Below are 22390 nucleotides of genomic sequence, written 5' to 3'. Positions count from 1 at the left end.
GAAGAACCATAACTAGGAAAATTGATCAAAAAACAAACAAATCAAAAAACCAAACCAAGCCAAAAACCAAGCCCAACCAAATAAAACACAAGGAATCAAGATAAGAGGAGCCCTGGGGGGGGATTTAGGAGAAAAAGCATTAAAAAGCAGGTGAAAGGAACCACAACACAGCCAGTACACAAGCATAGAAAAATGTATTAAAAGTAACCTGGATAATTCTGAGACCAGAAATATGTAAGTACAACACTTGGCTCAACTTGCTGAAACCTACTTTTTATTCCTAGTAAAAGTTAACAAGTCTAATGGCTAATAGTGTGACAGGATCACTTGCATTTATACCATCGATAATCAAATATTGCACTTATCTCTCATAGGAGCTTCTTTGAGGCAGAGGAGAAAAAAAGACTGTACTTCCTGAATCCTTAGAAAAGCTGTTGCTTTTCCATCTACTAACATAATTCAATTATTTTACTGAGGAAAAGAAAAAAACCCTTATTCTAAGATAAGAGAAATTCCATTTTATCATAGTTCCGATTAAAAAGCCTTAAGCATCAAAATAAAGAGCCTATCAGAAAGCGTGTTAATGTAAGTGTGACAAATTATTGTAAGGAAGCAAAGGAGGAAGAACAATGCAGGGGTTTTTGTTTTAAATAGTTAAGAGCACAGAGAAGTACATCAAAGTGCTGTTAACTAAAGCAAAACTGCAATTAAAAAAAGGGATGCAATCTCTTACCTTTCAGCCACCAGTTCAAATAAGGCCAACACCACTAACTTGTGAGAGGTTAAAAGGAACCTGATGATTCAATCTTTCTGGCTTAAGAACAACTCCCCCAATTTGTCAGATAATATCCTGGTGTGACATTACAATTGTGTCACCTCTCAATAGCTCATGGACATGCAGAGGATCGTAAGACACGCTTTCATCGATGTTTATTTAAGTGTGCTTTATAGAACACTTGTCTGGTTACAAGCCCTTGGACAACATTAAATATAGTAAGACTACTAGAGATCAAAACTCAAATTCTTCTTCCCCAAAACTGATCCTTTCTATAGAACGGACCACAGTCCTGTCAATTCCTCCAGTCTCCTTCAAACCAGTGAGTCCAAGGATGAAAAAGCTGCACTTTGATTAGAAAGAAAAAAATAGGACTTCAGCAGATGTACATCAGTGCAGGTGTAGAACGAGGCAATGAAGACAAACTTGCCAGCAGAGGATGTACAGGGTACCACACTAGCCATTAACACATTTTTGGGGACAAGAAATAGATATTTTCTTTATAAGAGTAGGGTGAGTTTGAGGTTTTTACTTTCAGTAAATTGTGAATCTTGATGTGGTTAAAGACTCGATTCCCCTGCAGTCTCACTGAAATTCCCAATTTACATGAAAATCACAAAATGGTTTGTCATAATTCGGATTTAATTTAGGCACATACCATTAATTATGCAGCAACTCTGGCCAGCTTCCCTGATATTCAGAGATTCCAGCTTTTATGGTAACACAGCATTTTACATTAAGCTCACTGAAATGGACTGTGTGTGCTGTAAAACTGTTTAGAGCAGAGAGTTGGTGCTGTGTTATTGGAAAAAAAAATATACCAGACAAGAAGAGAGCATTTTTAGTGCAGGACTTACTCACTAAAGGACTACTGCCTGAAAGATCTAAATTTCAGTGAAACACCAATGACACTGCTAATTGCTTGCATCTGAAGAGTATTCACTTGATTACTACAATGAGCTCTTCTTACCAGAGGTATTTGCAGGCATTGAGGACCTACAGGAGTCACCAGATCCCTTTTCAAAGCAGAACTTAATCTTGGTAGTGGTGCTTCCTTCAATGGGAAGTTTGGGAGCACAGAAAACCACTCATACTGTAGCTACTCTTGCTGTTACCTCTCATTGGCTGAAAAAGGTTCAGCTCTGAAAGTGGCACTAAAGCTACCTAGAAGTTTTTAACCAAGTAACAGTTTTGCAAAGAAGCCAGTAAATCAAAGATAAATCCTTTTCTTTTAACTCAATCCTGTTGAGCTCAGTGAAGTTAGTTCAGCAGCTCTTTCCCCAAAAGGCTTTCTTAGCTTTGTACATGGAACATGGCAGTGCCCAGAACCAACCTGCCAGCCCTTTTGGATCAATAACTACGACTGCAAGGTGCACTCCATGCTAGCTTTTCTAGCACAGCTCAAGTTTCATCTAGAGCACACAACCAATTAGCACTCTTTTCACAATACTTTGGTAAGGGGGAACCCCAGCCTTTAGAGGGAATTGTTCTGCCCAGCAGTTAAACTTCATGAAGGAGATATTACAGGAAGTCTTGCCATCACCTAACTGTTTGAGCAATGCCATCTCTCCTGAAAATATCTAAGAACCTCAGCAAAGGCAGTAAAATCAATTATTACTTTAATAATTCCTTTGACAAAACAAAGGCTATATAAGATAAATATTAAATGTTTGGAGGGACAACTCCACCAGTGTTGTTTTATAACAACATTCCAAAAAAAAAAAAGCAGCTCTGAATTTTGAACTCTGATTCTTGCTCTGCCAGATTCAAGTTCAGGCATTACAAGTGAGAAAACCATAACCAGTGAGAGAATTGAGAATTGTCAATAGACAGGTTTCTCCAAGTATGTTTTCTTTTCTAGCAAGAGACATTTCTCAGCATTTGAACTGGAAAACATGGGATGGTTCTCTGCTTAGGTAACCACTTTCAACTTTGAGGAAAAAACCCAACCAAACAAAAAACCCACCTGAAAACCCACAACCCTGTAAGAATGATTTCAGCCAAGGTTATTACAAGAGGAAAAACTGAACAAGTGTCCACAAGGAGAACAAAATTTCACAAGGGGTTCCTATACAAGCTGCCTCCTTTGCAATCTACTCAAATTAAAACATGATTTAGTCTCACATGCAGAGCCCGGTCTGTTTTGGGGACCAGCTGGAAAGCGCTTCCCATTTTCACACAGGTCCCTTCAACGAAATTTCAGGGAAGCAGAGACCAGCATCAGCATCACACCCTGAAATGCTCAGCTAGCCCAAAGCAGAGCATGGAGATTAAGAAGAAGGGAAAGAGTATCTTAAGTAGCATATCAGAAAGCCAGCTCTTCAGGCTGGCTATTTTAATGAGGACAGAATTTCTTTGAGACCACAGTGCTTTCTCATTCGTCCTATGGATTATTTGCACTTAGACACACATGTCTATAAAGATATTTAAACAACTAATTCATGTTTGAGCACCTAACTCCCATTTCAGCAATCCCATCCAGCCGTTCTGGCACTTCAGCAAACAAGCTGCATCAGACCTCCGGCGTCCCCTTTCTCCTGAAGAACAGGAGCAGGTCCCCTCGGAAGAGTTTTCTTATTGTTAGCACACTGTTGGCACATTCCTGATCTAAAAAGCTCACATAAGCTGCTTTCTCTGGCAGTTCAACTCTTCACTCCTGAATGACTCTTATCAGGATCGGCTATGCGTTCCGAATCAGAGTAAATGAACAAGAAAAAATTGTTTATGACAAGTTATTTCAACATCATTTGTCCCGAGGACAGGCAACTGCAACCCAAACCACATGACCTGGACTCCTCTTATGCAGCAGCTGTTGGCCTTTGACGCCCAGCCTTCAGAAAGGCTGTCTCAGTTGTATCCCACGCACCTCTCCAATGCAGACGAGCTCAGACAAGAGCAATGCTTCAAGCATGTGCTATTCCATTCTCTGCTTACATATTGAACTGCAAAATGAACAGGCATTCTCTTTTCCTAAGGTGAGAAAAAGACAAAAATAACACTGTAACGGAGCAGAAATCCAGCTCTTCAGGACTTCTGCCTTGGGGTTCAATGAATTTATGTCACAGAAAACCGAGGTACCAGAAAGTGCTTCCCGGCTCATCCTCAAACCCACTTTCTGCAAACAGTGCCATTCTGGCCTACATGATATGCACTTTAACTCTCTGTTCACCTAACACCAAAACATTTTGTCTTTTCACTTGAGGGAGAGAAGCCCCTGCAGTCTGTCTCAGCAAGTCAGAGTGAATAAGTTACAAGTAAAAAGGACAAAATTGTACTTGCCTTTTAAAACCAACTAAAAGTACTGAGTGGCCATACTGCAGAGCTCTGCAGAGCTTGAATTTGCTTTACATAGAGTCAGCTAGGTAACAGGCACAGAACAGTACATGCATACTGGTTCTAGGTGCAAAACTACAATTACAGCAGCTCTATGGCCAAGAATGGAGGAGGAGCATGTTTTTTGCAACTCTGAAAAGAATTCTCTGGACTGACTGGAGCACATGCCACCCTGCTCCTGCAATGGAAGACACACTGGCTACTTCTAGCTAGCAAGTTTAGTCTGACATTTAACCCCAGTTCAATAACAGCCAATCAATGTTGGTTAACAAGTGTGAAAAAGCTAAGCTAGGTGATGCTGAGCTTATGTTCCCCTCTGCACAGCTCTGATACAGTGTTTCAAGTGAAAAGAATCCTGTAAGGTGTCTCCCCTACAAGAGGTTTTTATTATTGTTTCGGTCTTGTTTTTCCTGCAAGTTCTAGACCAGCCCTTGTGGCACAGTGCAATGTGTAGCACATTGGTAGAGATTTTCTGATCTGAAAGGAGAACAGATGGCCATGGATATAGTCTGACCCAGCAGCTAATGTGATGAGAGCAAGCTCAAGTTCTACTTCCTGAAAATAATTATGGCAATGTCCACTAAACTTATAAACAAGAGGTCACCAAAAAGTAACCACCAGACATTCCATCCAGGTTCCCCAAAATATCATTGTCTTCTCCCAACCTAAGCTCTTAATAGATGAAGAGAACAGGATTCTGCCAGCTAGGGAGAAGCTGAGGAGCCCAAAGCTTACATCTGAGTTTCCAGAACACATAAATACTGTAGACTATTTGACAAGGATGCAGGGATTGCACAACACAGCATACATACCAAGGGGATGTGTAGAAGCAACCTTTGTGTATCTCTGAAATCAATACTTCACTATAATAAGTGATATCAAAAGCTTTATGTATGATAGAAGTAAATGTAAGCTGAAAAATCAAGGCTATTCAGGCCAATGAAGGAGAAGGGTGAATTAACTGCAATCCTTTTCAGTATGTCTGTAAAATATACTCTTCAAAGCTAATGCCCTCTGAATTAAACTGGTCATTCAGGGGCCCAGGCCCACCATATCAAGAGGGAAACAGTGCCATTCACAGCCTCACATGAATGCAAGGCTAGAATTACAAATGCAGTTTGACAAGGGGAACCCAGAGCTGTCAAGCCTGTTCTGTTTGCCTAATTTCATTACAATGGCACAAATGCTTTCATTTGTCACACTCCAGCTTCATGTGTTTATCTCCCTTTCATTAAACATGACTTTAACAAATGATTGTTCCATAGTGCCAAGATCTCAAGCACTCCTCAGAACTGAGATTTTTATTTTGGGAAAGGATGACAATGCATACTGAGCATTTGACTCTTCACATCTTCTGGTCAGGGCAGCATAAAGTCAACCTAAATACCATCTCCTATAGGAATTATTTACATCTACCAGTGAAGCAGAAGCACTGACAGCGGCACCAGTGTTAGCCACTAGTTATCAGGGGTTTCATCTGATGCCATGCTTCAAATTCATCTGTTCTGACTGACCATTAAAAACCCCTGGGCATTTTTTCATAAGCAGGTAACCTAGAGTATCTTCAGCCAAAACTACACTGTAAACTCCAGTTATGTCTCCACTGTTACTTTAAGGGCTTTTCATCCAGCTGTAATATTCTGTTCTAGCATGATATTATGAGAAGTAGAAGATACTCACTTCAACCACAAGGAAAGCAAATGCCATCAATGGGAAGTATAGAGCTACACAAGGGGCAAGCTTTCATGGTTTCTATTCAGATGGGCTTAAAACTACAGACACAACTACTTGCTTCACCTTGAATTTTTAACGCCAGCCATGCAGACTGCTGAGTGTTGGGATACGAGGTTATTTCAGAAGTTGAAGTTGTTTAATTCTGCCCTTAGTTCTTAGCACTGAGGAGACAGCAGAGATGGGTGTAATCGTGTCTTGACAAACTTTTTTCTGAGCTATGGTTTACATGTATTGGTCAGAGGTTATATTCAAAAGACTCTGCTTCAAAAAAGGAATAGGTCTTAAAGCAAACTGATGGGTAATTTAGCATAGCAAGGTTGAAGGTCATCAGGAGATGATCTTGCTACAAATCCTAGAGTATTTCCTCCCATCCTGTGACCTGAACACCTCTGAAAGGACATGACTAATTCAGATGAAAGGCAACAAATCAATTAACTGTACATAGTAAAAGCCCACTGTTTCCCAATAGGTCTCTTATGAGTGTTTTGTGCCAGTATGAAGAGTAATAAGTGTAATTTCAATGTTAATCCATCCTTGTTTTTGTGAAACCTTTCCTCCTACATCATAGTAGAGGATGAGCACTAGAGCACCACTTCATTATGCTAGCACATTCCACAGTAAGATTATACACATACAATAGAAATAAGCAAATTCAGAATTACTTAAATAATTTTATTATCTCCCTTACAGGGAGGGTCACCACTCTCAGAAAAAGGAGATGGGGGAATACACCTGACCTGAGCCTCTGACAGGTTCTGAAATATAGAACTACTTTTGTGGCTTTTACAGACAGACACAGCTCTAAACTGCTCATGCCAATTGTAATGGCACTTAATGCTACTCCAGAAAACTGAACTCCCTGATGGTCTACAAAAACTGATTTGAGATCTTATTCCTTTCCAAAGGTTTTTTTTTTCCTGTGTAAGTTGCTTAACATGAAGCTCTGAACAGCTTTCAGGGGAGAAAAATCAACTTTCTCATACACCCTCAGTGAGTTAAATCACAACAAGCTTCTCTGGTAACTGGAAGATTAACATCTACTCTTAAATAAAAAATGAAAAATCAAACAAAACTATCCCATTAACAACGGGGTGAGTTAAATGCAGGCAAGCTTCATCTTTTGTCTTGGTTCAGAACCAGATGAAATAGTTTCAAAAGATTTCTTGCAGAAAATCACTATGCACATGACAACAGCCAGTTCTTGTGATGAACCTGCACCAGCTCTGAGCTTCAGAACCCACAGGCACTCCTCCAAGCCAATGACATTAAACTCTAAATGAAATTACTAAACCAGAATAAACCAAACCGAAAAGCAGCCATCCCATGACAAATTCATCTACCCTTGACCAAACGCTGATAGTTATTGATCTGCTGCGGTTGTGAATTAGGGCCAGGTTTCCCAAGGTTCCCTTCTAATACGAGGAAGAGAGCGTGGCCACTCTAACAAGACAGACTAGGCTAAATGAAACCTATGGGGAATTGCACACTACCAAGTCCAGAGGATGGACTGATCCGTTCATCTTACTGACAGCACAAGTTTGATGTATGTCAAGTTTAAGCACTCTTCTTCCTCTCTAAAAGAAATTGGCACATGTTGAAGAAAGAGCAATTAGGTTGTGACACTCTACAGAACTCTATTTCGTCTCTGGACTTGCTTCACTGTGATATTTTACATGTCTTGCACGGTACCAGGTCCAAACTAAGTAGGCAATTTAAAAGCCCAGGAGAAATTAAAACTTCTTCCCTGGTATTTTAAAGCACAGTAATTCTCCACAGCTTTGTGTGCCTACCATGCTATGAATAGAGCTCTCATTGCAAATTCACCACGTTGTGAAAAGGAAAGCTTCACTATTTCTAGGAAGCTGGAGAAAAAGATTACGGTTTTATCATCAATTAGCTGTCTGGATGTTACTTGGTTCTCTTTACCCTTTCCTCAAGGGAAGCCCATGAGAGCAAAGGGGAAAAATTAAAAGGAAATTGAAGAACAACAAATCCCAAACAAACCAAGACATTTCTTGTGTTGCCAGAGAATCTAAAAAGCATCAGTGAGACAGACAAAATCCAAAGAATGAAATGAAGAAAAGCCTGATGACCCAAGAGGAAAGACAATCTTTTAATGACAAAAATCTCTCACAGGTTTAATGTACCTTGCTGTTATGATTTACACAAATTCTTCTGTTCAACCTGAACTAATCTAGGAGACATTGTGCCTCGCCATGTTATTATCAGAAAGTGAAATTCTCAAGTGCTAATGGCAAAATACAACTGCCCAGAGCTCAAAAACTCACATATTAAGTTCCCACAGATGCAAAATGGGAGACTCAGGGAGAGCATGATGTGAAACTCATGGGGATATTAGTTTCAAACCTAGAGGAGTAGAAAGAGAACAGAAGCAAAAGGGAGACGAGACTGGCCTGGTGGCAGTTAATCCAGCTGCTGCCTTAAGACATTCCAATAGTAAAAACATTAAGCAACTTTTTTTTTCCCCCTCTCCTGGGAAGACTGCAAACACCAACTAAGGAATGAGGTACAGTATGGCTTGACATGAGCAGCCCATGGTCCTGCTCTCTATTACATCAGCCTCTCTGAAGCAGTCATTTAGCAGAGGAAAGACGCCTGGCATCCTGGGAAGCAATCCTGTTTAAGGAGTATGAGTAACTCCTTGGTATACAGGCCACTGGCACTAACCTTAGAAACAGAACACTGGCCTCTAAGAAAGTGCCATATAGATCTATTTTAGTCCATTGCTAATGGTTTTGATCTAGTAGATGCCAGACAGAAGAAACAACTTCTGAATGGTTCAGAAGCTCAGCTGAGTGATCCTGACAAAGGCCATCGCCGACTACATGCTGTCCAGCAAGACTGACCTAAAAGTGACAGCACAGCGCAAAACTTCAACACACGGATAAACACAGCTGTTTGTTCAAGCCAGCCCATGGTTCACACACTTACACAGGCTTCTTCAATCCCTCTCTTGTCCCCTTAGGGCACAACACAGCCTGGCTCTCAACTGGAATACACAACACACACTGAACAGGTCAGTGGACACAACTCTGCTTTAACCTCTCACCCCTGGCATTTCTGCTACCACGACCTCTGGAATAGAACAATTATACTTCAACAGTACTTGTTCCCAAGACGTGGTAAAAAGCCAAAGAGAGAAGAATTTCCTTTTGATTTTCAAGCTTAGACCTCCAGAATTTGCTCTGACAGGATATAAACACATATACAAATAAACTGACCATCAAGTGGTAGGAAGATCCTTGATGACAGATAGGCAAATCAGTCTACTCTCAGCCTCTGCCACTCATCTCCTCTTCCTGCTCTTCATCTCTGCTTCAAACTCCTCATACAAAAAAGGAACATATTTCACCTTAACTGCCATGCCACTAGAATACCTTGAAATATTATCAAAAACAGCAGCTCCAAAAAGCAGAAATAGCAATCCAATAAAAGCTTCCTGCCCTAACCCATGTTTCCCCAAACCCAAAAGTTAACTAAAACTCTTGGTGAAAAAAAGCTATTTTTCAGGTTGATATTTAAGTTAGGAAAATATGACAAGCACTGTAAAACACCAGTTAAGATCAAAATAATCTTTATAATTTATCAAATAGAAAGCCAGTAGTTGAGTTTGTGAAATATCAAGGAAATTAACAGGGACGACCTGGAGGGAAATCCAGAAACAACTTGGCAGTGCTTGGCCACTCACTTTTGGGGTGTCAGTGTTAATGAACTTGATAAAAAAAAAGGCTACCTAATTTTCAGAGAAGCACATCATTTTCTAAAAAGGAGCAGTTGAACTGCTAGTAACTTCTCACGGCCTTGTCAGAATGAAACCACTTCACACACAGCAGCATTTTGTTCAGCTTTGAGGCCAGTGCTTAAAATCAGAAAGTGACTCTAGGTAACAGAAGGACTTCGAGGGCCCTTCCAAAAACTTGGGATGAAATCCCAAAGCTCTGGGAGAGCAAGGCGAGCACCTGTTTTCCTGAACAGTTGATTTTTTTATGCTGCATACTTTACACAGAAGCTGCATTATTCTGGAGAAGCTGCATTCCAGCCAAAAGTGCACAGTTAATGTTTTTTGCAGCCCCCAGCTTCCAGTGATGGATGACCATTTTATAATGAAATACTTTATGCTCAATCAACTTACAAATAACGGATGTTTTATCACACTGAATTAAAAAGAATTTTTTTAACCAAAAAAAAAAAAAAGGAAAAAAAAAGAAGCAACAGACAAGAGGATCAGTGATGAGCAGAGGCAAAAGTTGTTCCTGTTAAGGGTGAGTAAAAACATCCAGCTGATATTTCACTTTAACTCTTTCACTGCTCTCCAACAACAAGTGGAAACGAACCACAAGGTAGTATTTGCCCTGAAAAGACCTACACATAAGTTCTGTTCCAGATCATTGAGACATGAGACTTGAAGGCTTCTACAAAAACTATTTGATCCATGACATCTCAATTAGGTTTCCAAAAACCTAAGGCTAATAACTAAGCACTGTCTGAAGATAAACCTTTCAAAGTGCTTTAATCTCTCATGCCCATTCAGCATTCCCAAAACCATTCCTCGGACAACCCCTCATCAGCTGTGGGGCTTTCTCCTCCTGCACTTCCACCTGTTAGTGCTGAGTGATATCCAGAGAAGTAAATGTCTTGTACTCAAAAGACTACTGCAATTCCTAGACCGAGTTTTGGAACCAAACATCCAAATTCAACTGATAATCTTAAATCACGACTCAGAGGTTGCTGTTATACCACAACTGTTACTGTTGTTACACACTACAGGTCAAGAAATCCCAGAGCTTACAGGGCTATATCTGGATTAACAGAAGCCCTTTAAAAAGCCCACAGCAGAAGCATTCATTGTGCCTTTTCCCCCAAACAGCACACGAAAAAGCCTCTAAGCCACTCCAAACATGCCAGATCATATGAGAATGAAGAGACAAGCTTACGCTTTTAGGAAAAGCATCTCTTCTAACAGGAATAAAGCAATGCAGGAGAGCAGAAGAGTATGAGATGCAGCAGACACAAGCTACAAGGGGAATACCGACTAGATATTGTGAAAGATACTTTCTAAAGAAGGGTGTTCAAACACCAGAACAGTCTGCTCAGAGAAGCTGTAGAAGCTCCATTCCTGGAAATATTCAGAATTCAGCTGGCTTTAACTCTGAACACAATCTCACTTCTGAGCTGGTCCAGCTTTCAGCAGGGCATCGGAGCAGATGATCTCCAGAGGTCTCTTCCTACCTAAATTATTTAAATTCTGCCTTGTCCTTATCAGAAACAAAAAGCTCTCTCTGATACTGTACATTTAGCCCCTCTAACATTCACTAAATGAAGAGTTTCCCTTCCCAGATCTTCTACTGGTTAGTAGTAGCAATAATTAAATACCAAGTAGGAGCTTGTTCCAGAACTATCCCTAGAAAACACTAACAAATTTCTAAATCGGTTTTCTAAACAGAGGCTGCAGACTCAGGTTGTAACTGATCTGGAAAAAGACAAACCAAACCAAACCACAAAAATCCAAACACACACACACACACACACACACACACCCCCTAGTTTATCAAATTTGGAAACTTTGATAAAACTAGTAGAAATAGAGCATGTTGTTCCTGTCTTCCCTAAAAAAATACCACTTCTGCTGCAGATATTAACATCAACAAACAAACAGCACCCTGGCCCAGAGTCACAACTTCAGATCTAAAACAAGTCACAATGCTACCACCTCAAGCTCCATTAAGTTCAAAGTTAATTTATGGAGCTTTCACACCACTATTTGAAGCACTACAAATATTAATCTGTCCAAGATTTTAGTCACAAAATCCATTCTCCTCCCCTCCCCATTCCTCAGCTGAAGGCTGGCACTCAATGAATCAGACCAAAGGGAGAATAGAGTTTCCAGCACCTGCTTCAGCTTTTAAGTTTCCAATTGAAACTGCTGTGATCTGGCAGCAGGCAGTCTGGAGATGTCATTTTGCTGCTCTGTGAATGACTGAATCACAGTACAAAAAGAATCCAAATAGAGAAATGAGTGAAAAGAGCAGCAGTGGGCAAAGGAAGCCACGACATAACTTAATATGGCCAAAGAGAAAGAGCAGCTGAAGACAGTGGGCTCCAAAGTACCATGTCCCCTCTACAACTGAGTACCTTATTCTGTCTGTCTGTACCCTCTGTCTGCCTCATGATGTTACTGTGGGCAATGCTGAGTATGCACTACTTCCCACATTTCTGACAATGCTCTTTCAAAGAATGGTGTAAAATATGACTCAACACTGATTTATGACTTGGAAACACTTTACTACTAGACATTACAGACTATGGTTGTTTACCACAATAAGATTTAAAATCTAGAAATACAGATTCCTGCTGCTGGGAAGCTTCCTTCTTTTACAGAAGGATGCACAGATAACTTAAAATATAATTCCATATATGCTTCTCTACTGTAGAGAAACAATGTCAAACACATTTATTCCTCATTATAATAGGCTTCCAAAAACTGTAAAATATACCTGCAAGCAGATTCCTTTCATGAAGAGGAAATGTTCTCACTCTCAGAAAAAATTCTGCTTAAAAGAAAGGCACTCCCTTTTGCCCTGGTCAATACAGCATCTGTACCATCTCCCTCAGGAACGTAATTTAGGCCTAGGAGTTAGAATGGCAAAACTCCTAAGATGAATGCAGCTTTACTGGGGTCAGAACTTTTACAACAGTATGGCAGCCCTTACATCAGATAAGCTGCACTTTCAGACTACTGGCAGCAGTGTAACTTCAGTTTAGTTTTGCCACTAGCATAGGACAAAAAATGGAGGGGTGCAGGGACCGTATAGCAAGTTTGCAAAAATACGGTTGTCTCAATTGTTTTAAAGAAACTAAAAAAAACCAAAATAAAATCCTCTACATACGTCCCATCAACACCCAGCCTTACTTAATCTTATTCCCTTCCCCAATATGACCACTGAGAACTAATTCTTCTTCCAGCTCTCAAGGCTTTCTTGGTCACAGCAACTGTTCACTGAAATCTCCCAAAATGCTGGAGAGGCAGAAAAAAGAGTGAAGAAAGGGTTAAACCACAGCTGGGAGAAAGTTTCCCTGGAAAATTAGAACACATGCTGTGGCTGTGACTAAATTTCACACTGGTTCTGTCGAGCACAAACATCCACAACTGTGTGCATTTGGGAGAGTAGGAGAAAATGAAATGCTCCTTATATATTAGCTTCACCTGCTAGGTTCCTTCAAATGGATAATGACATTCTCAAGGGACCAGCAGAATCCTTCAGACTCACTTCTCATTTCAAGCAGAGATGAGGTTCTGGGGGGAAATGGAAGGAAGCAGTCCTTCCCTTACCTGCTCCCACATTTTTTGGAACATACAGGAAAACCAAGCCTATAGTCTGGCAGAGATAATTCCACTGTTTAAGACTAGATGTGTCAGCACAGAAGTCACCTAAGTCGACACTTAAGACATCTGTGCCATTCAAGTACATATAAAGAGGAATTGTACAGAGTGAACAGGGAAGAGTACGTGCATGTGCAAACACACGTGGATTTTAAAGATCAACTGATTATTTTATAAACAAACAGGCAGCACTTGGCTGATCAGACATAACTACAAAGGGAAGATGAAGAATTATCAAGATCAACCAGCACAGAACCACAGAAAGGTTTTGATTGGAAGAGTTCTCTGGAGGTCACTTACTCCAAACTCCTGCTCCTTCAAAGGACGGCTCTGGAGTTCTAAAGGAGTTCTCTTCCAATGAAATTAACCAAGAGTCCAAGTAAAACAGACATCATTCATCTCTAAATCATATCACATGAAAATAAGCTTATTTACTTAGGCTGAATTACAATCAGGTGTTCGCTTATTCTTTTACATAGAATGACTTGTACTTCCTGTCCCAACCAGCAATAGATCAATATAGCAATGTATATTTGCACCTAATCTTTGAATTTCACAGATTATAGAACTGTAGTTAGACCCTAGAGGCCCTGATGATACATTCCTCTCTGTCTCGGAGAAGAGGGGCACCTAGAAGCTGGCACTGTTCACTGGATATTGTTAGACATTGGCTAAGAAACTGATAAAAAGATTTCTTTCACACACTATGGCAAACAAACCCCTTAAAAGATCTCTATGTGCCAATCATGAACTTGATTATAAACAGGACAGAGTGCAAGTTCAGATTCAGGGGGTGGGTGGGTAACTTCTAATAATTCAAAGTATCTTGATGTGCAGTCCCCATCCCTGGAGATATTAAAAAGCTGCCTGGCCACAGTCCTGAGTGACCAGCTCTGCACAGCCCTGCTTAAGCAGGGGAATTCGACTATGTGACCCCTGGAGGTCCCTTCCAGCCTCAGCAATTCTGCAGTCCTTGCAGATCCAAAGAGAATCCTGTGATTACTTATTAGCATATCAAACTGCAGTCCTTATTCTTTCACTTACATGGGTGAATGATGATCACTGTGGCTGCCTAACAGGACAGACTTCAGAAGATACCAGAACTTATAGTTCAAGGTTTCAATATTTATTATTACCTGTGCCACCTGGGAAAGCTGCTGAAGTGTGTTTGATTTGGGGTGCGGTTCATTTTAATTTCAGGAATTTCAGGCACTATAGACAACTCTTAGAAAGAAGAAAATGGAACTTGTCTTAACTATCTAAACCACCTTAACAATTTCCTCCTTCAATAACTATTATCTTCAGTGACCTTGTGGGAAGCAGTTTCTTATATTTTCCGGTTCTCCATGAAAGTGTAAGCAGCTGCCTTACTTATAAAAAAGCCAGATTCTTTTATTAAACAAAATTATTAAAACAAAACAAGAAATTATATTTTTAGATTTGCTTTCAATTCTAAATACTTTTATTCAGAAGACTATAGCTCATTTATTAACTGAATTTACAGGCATTCATTTGCCTTAGAAAGTCTTTGGTGGGGAGCATTTTAGAAATATCAGACCCTTTACATTTCACTTTTTTCTATACAAATTAATGTATGATTGCATTCTAACAGAATTCAGCTGAGTTACCCCTGCTCTAACTGTACTAATAGTCACTAAGCCATGCTGTTACCCACTGCATAGTTCACAAAACGACTCTTCTTCCTCACTCTATTTGAAATAGCTCCTGCAGCCACAGAACAAACATCAGCATATACAAATATGCACTTTTTGGACAGCAAGCAAAGAGAATAAAACAAAGCAATTTTCACAGACTAACAGAAGTAACAACTGCACTCTATTTAAATTAAAAATTTCTGAGTTAAGCATCTAACTCAGAAATAATTTAACTAACGTATGAACAGCCACCAGGTAAGATAACAAAAAACCCTCTCTAACTCCTCATTATTAGGCTTTTTAGAGCTATATATCTTGTTCTGCTCTATATTAAAATTTTAATTCTAATAAGGCCTAGCAGTTTCATAGCTTTCTAGTATCTTTTCAGAGTAACAGTCAACTCAGCAATGCAGAAGACATGAGACTTATAGGAGGATCCACACATCCTCTGACATACTGGAATCTCACTGTCTTCAAAACAAATCTTTTGCACTGTCGTTTTAGCCACTGAAGAGCTGTAGCAGTGCTAGGGAAGAGGCTTGGGGTGAAGGTACCTCAAAGTCAGAAAGGAAAAAACCGTGAATATCAGAAATCTATTACTATTACTCAGTAAAATACAAAACCTAGATAAAATATGACAACATAAATTGATTTGATAAATTATTAACAGGACAACAATTACTTTGACAATCTTATATTTTTGTATCAGACAATCTTATTTCAGAACCAATGACAATATATAACAAAAAAAATCCAAATGTACATGATCAAAACATACATTTCAGCAAGCTTCATATTTAGCATACTTAGAATTTCCTTAGCTACAACCAGATTTATTCTATCAGAAATTGTATATGGTCTCTGAAGAGTTAGTGCATGACCTTGCATCCCTTATGAGAAGTCACAGCTGTATTCCCACATTGACTGATAAAGACAACTGAACAGGCAAGGAAGTCCCATCCAATCCTTGAAACGGGCCAGACATTTAAACTCATCTCACTAAAAAAATTATTTGCTGCCATTATAATTAAGCATCTCTGGCTTTCTATTACATGGCTCAAAACAAAATGAATCACGCTTAAAGTGCCAGACAACTTCGTCCTTGGATCCCAACTGACAAAAGTTATCCCCTTTCAAAGGGTAACATCCTAGCAACGCAGGTCTCAGTCTGGCCAGAATTGGGTTAGCTCTCAAAGAAAATTCAATTCAAAACCATAACTCTTTGAAACTGGGCAGAAATGACAGGTACAGAAGTTTTATAAAAAAAAAAAAAAGGTAAGAATATGGAGGTGCTGTGGAAGCAGTGCAGGTGGTTAGAAAGGTTATAAAACTCAGGAACAGGAAGAAGCAAAAACAAATCTTGGAAAAACTTAACAGTTACCATGACCAGTGTATCAGACTGATACTTTGAGCAACAGGCTGGCCCACAGTTGGTCAATAATACCTGTCCCATTGCACAGAACAACTAATCTGTCAAACACTAGTGCAATACAAAACAGATATCTTCCAAATCTGTGCCCATGTAAGCATTTCAACTTGAAATGCAACTTTCTGTTCTTACTAATATTGAAGAAGTCAGTAGGACAAACTGCAAGTCTTCCTTCCACAGATATAATTCCTCTTCAGTTCAAGTAGTCTTTAAACATAGAAACCCATTTCTTTTTCTGAAAATTTAAATGAAAAATAAAATATACTACTAAATCATTTCTGAATTTGTGTCGGGTACAGCACAGCAAGCTCTGTCCCTCATACTCATCTCTGCCTCTTCAGCCTGCAGTTCTGGTTTAAAAAATCTGCCCTTTTGCACCACATTCTGGGAAGGATAATCTGTCCATAACCCAGTTTACTTCCCAACCTGCTAAAAGCTACTGGTCCAGCCATGTTGGGTCTATATTTTCATCCTTTCTCCATGAGTGAGCTAGTGAAAGCATCTCAAAGAAACAGTCTCACAAAAAGCTTCACATTTTGTGGTTTTAACTAAAAAGATTTAAAGTGCAAAGAGCAAATGATAGGCATAAAGAGCTTAAAATCTTTGCATGCAGATTTTAATCTTTCCTTGCCAGCTTTTACATGGCTACTTCAGCTCACACAAAGGTTTCTTAGAGGATAAGTAAAGAAACGCATACTGTTCACAATGCAGTGTCTTGCAGCCTGTCAGCTTTAATAGTCACTGATTGGACTGAACTTAGATAATTTCCTAAACTCTCACAATTTTCTACCTCCAGCATCTAGAAACCGATCAATGTTACCTTTGATCTCTCTTCCCTACCATGTCAAAATGGGCATGTCACCAGGGCTAAGGTCAGGAAGTCATCCCTTTAGAACTATATACACAGACACTTCTTGCCCAGATCACTGTTTTTTGCTCAATTTCTTTAAACAATCCTTTCTTAATCAAAACTAGTAAATAACCCATTAAAAACAATTCCACAGAGACATATGTGGAATTGCACGTGTGAATATCATGCATATATGGAAAAAACCCAGCTATTTTTCCAAACTGTTGCAACAGGAGCCTCTGTTATTTTGAAATAGCAGGTTAATGATCATTAGCTTAGTACTAATTAACTGTCTTCTTATTCTACACCTTGAGTGTTTGCAGAGGGAATGTTAACTGGCACCCTGCATTGGGAGGATCAGAGCAGACAACAAAGAGGATCTGCCATCTCCTCACAGCACAGCAAGGAGGGTGAGGAATTTCTGCTGTTGAGTGCAGCATATAAATGTATCCGCGCTTCCCCCATTCTCTTAATTCCATTTTTTAAGCCTAATTTAGGCTGCAGTTACTTCTTGGCACATGTTGCGTCCAGCTAGAAAAATCATTACTACTAATCCAAAAAAGGTAAACTCCACTGAGCCGTATGATAAGTATCCCTTGCACTCCTGTTTCTTCCTAGCCTGTCCTGCAATTGTGTCCCAATCTGCCAGCATTAACACAGATACACAGCGGTATTTATTTGATGCCTATTCCACCAAGCTGTATTCACACTAAATCCTCCATGTGTATTTAATAAATCACACTAGTTAGGTGGGCAGGATTAGTTCCAAGTCACCTAATGACTATATCATGAGCTGCAGTATTAAAGGGATTAATATTAATCTTAGCCATTTCAATTCACTGCGAGAGGCCAGTCCCCGCTCCAACAGAAGCCGCAGCAGGCAGTGCAAGAAATTCTAAACAAGAGCATGAAGATTAATGAGGGCTTCCTCATTCTGCCTGTGAGTCTTCTCTACCAGGATACAAGGCAGCGAATCCCCAGCAAAGACAGGCTCATAAATAAACACACAACACCACAAATACTTTGAGCAGCTGAGCCCGGCACAGAGTTGTTTTCACTCGCTATCTGCTTCTCCTGTAACCCACACCTCCAAGCACACTCAGGAATTTGAAAGGCTTGCACAGCGGCCGATTTGTTTTCTTTCACATAAAAGCACACACCTCATTACTCATAATACATTACTCATTTTAAACGAGCTTGTGGAACCAACAGCTAAAATGAGCTGTGTTCCGAGAGGATGAGAGCAGCAGGGGAATTTGAAAGGGTAACTCATTGCACTGAGGTTAAAAAGGATGTCAGACTCCAACAGATTTGACCTGCTTTATTCTTTGCAAGAACGATCATTACAAGCAGAAGGAGTTCTTAAAAATTGAGAGAATGCCCTTTCTGAAATGTTCATGTTAAACTGAAGCATAACAATGGACTGATACAAACTGATCTTCTGACAGAGTGCTGCACTCCATAGCACCAGCAAAGATCCCACGTAAGGGTCTTGGCCTCATCTTCACTCACATGGAAGAATATAAAGTCTAATAATTAGAATAAAAATTCCAGAAGTTCAATATTGGTCTATTGCAAATTTAGATGTAGTTGAGTGTTGAAAACGAAGTAGTTTTTTACAGTTCACAGTTAATTCAGAGCGCCACAGAATGTACAAGAGTCGGTCAAACAGCTGCATCCTGGAGACTAGCTGGAAAAAACATTAGATGAAAAAAGGGGGAGTTGAGTCAGCAATATTTTCTGCCCTCACTGAAAAACTCTAGACCCTCAAAAAAATAAAAGTCAGAGATCAGTTTAAACTGGAGCATAGGCCTGTCACAAGCTATTAACAGCTCAGCAGGTCCTCCAGGCACAACAGCAGCCTCCAAAACTCAGTGTGGATATAGTGCTGAGCTGAATACAGTACATACATTTGGAAGCAAGTGGCTCACGACGGAACAGAAAAGAACCACTGCATTAAACATGATAGAGAAAAAGTCTTCAGCTTGTGTTACACTAGCATGTAAGTGATGAGAGGGAATGGTGCCAGTTTATCCAAGTTTATACAGTAAATGTGAGCAAACAGACCAAAAGTGGAGCCACATCACATACAGTTGAGCAGATAGGAAGGGATCCATTAAGTGCACTGCCCAACCCTTCCAGAGGAAGAATGGAGCAGAGATGGACTTGACATTTTCTGTATTTGTAAACAATCTGCTGTTTTTTCATGAGAAATCTCTGGCAGCAAGGAAGTGCACAGCTCACACTCTGGTATGTACAGCTCACACCTGTATGTCTTGTTTGTTTTGGGGAGTTGTTTGCTTTGAAGGAAAGGACATAGAAGGAAAATTCAAGATTCAACAAGGTGCAATGTGCACAAGTTTTATACTCCATTAGCCCTCAGCAATCAAACTGCTCAAGACCCAATGCACTTTTTAAAAGGTAAAGGTATGCTACAGGCCATGCATGTAAAACTATTATAGATGTTAGAGGAAGGATTTTGTGTAGGAGCCATGCTATTTTGGAATGAATGGAACATTTTACATTCCAAATGCACATTCAGATATAGGCAGACCCTTGAACATATTTTTTAGGACAAGTAACCAGAAGACAATACAGCCACATAGATGTTTAAATGTTTTTAACTCTAGAATGGTTGATGTAAAAACTGACATATATTGTCAGTTTGATACTTAAACCCTCACAAAACTAAACTCTCAATCTCACGATTCAAAATTATTATTAAAAACAGCAAAACAAAAGTCTGAAGGTTTTAGGTTCACATTAAGCTATCTACAAACACCATTACAGTTAGTCCAACAACAAAGTAATATCTGCCAAACTTCCAAGACTGCAAGAGGCTAGAGCACTTGACGTTTTCATCTGTGCACACCCTTAATACTGAATGTGCAGACTCCCAGGCAGAATACCAGCCAAAAGAAACAAAGTAGTAAACCTTATACTCTTGTGACCAAATGGGAGTCATTAGTCATCTTTTCAGATTTACTCTAGTCCAATCTGAAGTACTCAAAAACTGTAGTAGCTCACTTATAAATTCTATTTCTGGTTCTCTTAAAGAAGGCAGTCTTCATCAAATCTACTTTTAGCAGCCAGATTTCAGTGTAAGGCAGCCATCCAGCTTGCAGCTTGCTGTTTGACCCATGAAAGATCTACCTCTGGTAACTTAGCTGACGATGCTGCGAGCAAAAAACTAGTGTTCTTCTAAGTTTCACTTCTAGAAGTTTTTGGTCTTTATAAACCAAAAATAACTGAATACTATTATACGTTAAACAGCTTTTAAGTTGTTTGTTTTCTGTGGTTCTAGGGTTTGGGGAGAGGAGTATCTTTTAAAAGCAGAAAGCAAGCTATTGAAAATAGAGCCTTCTAAACTCAAACTCCACGTACTGCTGTGAAGAAGACAATCTGTAACTTTCACCTTATTTTACAAAACCAATAAAAGCAAACTCTTCTTACGGCTTCAGAAGGGGGGTAGATGGAAGGGTATTTTTAGTGCTTTGGCAGGGACAAAGACAGTCCCAGTACCAGACATTCTTGTAGTGCTAACAGGCTGCAAAACCCTCATACGAAAGATGCTATTCAGACCTGTGGACACTGTATAAATATAGGCGTATGTGAGAACTATTTCTGTGCACGATAGCAAATTTTTCCTCCCCATGGAGTCCTCTATAGATGAAGCCATTCTGCCTGCTGCTGTGTCCACAGTCCATTCTGCACACAAGGTCAGGCCCATCCAGTGGAGCTGCATCAGTCTCCTGGAATGCTGAAGTCCACATATTTGCCATTCAACATGAAAACTGCTTTTCAAGTTCAATCAGCTATAAATGTTGCTTTGTTTTAATTTTCCACTGAACTTCCTGGAACCCATTATCAGACTGTCAGGGATGTATATTTAGCAATGGCAACACGGCCTCTTTGCCGCTGCCCCACTGCTCATGTCACCTCCAATAAACAGAAAAACAATCCACCAGCAAATGACATTTTTTGCAGGCTATTTACCGCCAGCATGAGGTAGTGGGTAAAACTGGAAGTGCATGGGGAAGCCTTCATCCATTTAATAAATAAATAAATCATCAAGTGATCCCTAAGGAGAGAGACAAAAGGGAACATTAATTTACCACTTACACATGAGTCTCATCTACTCCTTGAGATAATACCCACAAGGCTCTTAGTCTAAGTGAAAAATGTTTGTGGAGAAAACCTGGTTCAGTGAAAATACTTGCCTCCTACACCTCTAAGTTTCAGAACACTTTTAAATGGTCATGCATGAATTGACTGTATTTGCATAAATGATTATTCTTATATAGTATTGCTCAGGTACTAGAGCTTAAAAACAATAAAACCATAGAATGGTTTGAGTTGGAAGGGACTTTAAAGATCATCTTGTTCCAACCCCTCTGCCAAGGGCAGGGACACCTTTCACTAGACCAGACTGCTCCAAGCCCCATCCAACCTGACCTTGAATATTTCCAGAGACTAGGCATCCACAACAGCTCTAGGCAACCTGCCCCAGTGCCTCACCATCCTCATAGTGAAGAATTTCTTCCTTATATCTAATCTAAACCTGCCCTCTGTCAGTTTGAAGCCATTGCCCCTTGCCTTTCACTACATAACCTTGTAAAAGTCCCTCTACGGCTCTCTTGTAGCCCCTTTAGGTACTGGAACGGCTATAAGTTCTCCCCAGAGCTTTCTCTTCTCCAGGCTGAACAACCCCAACTCTCTCAGCCTGTCTTCATAGGAGAGGTGCTCAAGCCCTCTGACCATCTTTATGGCCTCCTCTGGACTCATTCCAACAGTGTTTCTTACGTCGAGGACTCCAGATGGGGTCTCAGCAGAGCAGAGCAGACAGGGAGAACCACCTCTCTTGACCAGCTGGCCACACTGGTTTTGGTGCAGCTCAGGACACAGCTGGCTTTCTGGGCTGCAGGCGCATGTTCTCCAGGTCATGTCAAGTTTCTCATCAACCAATGCCCCAAGTCCTTCTCCTCAGGGCTCCTCTCAATCTATTCTCCTGAGAGCTTGTATTTGTGCTTTGTATTGTCCTGCACTCCTCAATCCAGGTGCAGGACCTTGCACACTTGGCTTTGTTGAACTTCATGAGGTTCACACCGGCCCACCTCCCAAGGTCTGTCAAGGTCCCTCTGGATGGGTGTCAAGTGGAATCTTCACTGGACCAGCATGTATTCTCAAATATGATGGATAATGGTTTAGCCAC

The 22390-nt window shown here is 40.1% G+C and overlaps 1 protein-coding gene across 1 annotated transcript in view; it reads right to left on the bottom strand.

The window, feature by feature from the left end:
* GBF1 (golgi brefeldin A resistant guanine nucleotide exchange factor 1) overlaps positions 1–22390 on the bottom strand; it is a 116397-nt gene that overhangs the window by 58176 nt on the left and 35831 nt on the right. The gene's annotated exons all lie outside the window — the stretch shown is intronic.

This window comes from Manacus vitellinus, unplaced genomic scaffold (assembly GCF_001715985.3).
Source record: "Manacus vitellinus isolate BGI_N305 unplaced genomic scaffold, ASM171598v3 scaffold_15_pilon, whole genome shotgun sequence".
NCBI classification, from domain to species: Eukaryota; Metazoa; Chordata; class Aves; order Passeriformes; family Pipridae; genus Manacus; species Manacus vitellinus.
This window is presented reverse-complemented; position numbering and strand designations above follow the sequence as displayed.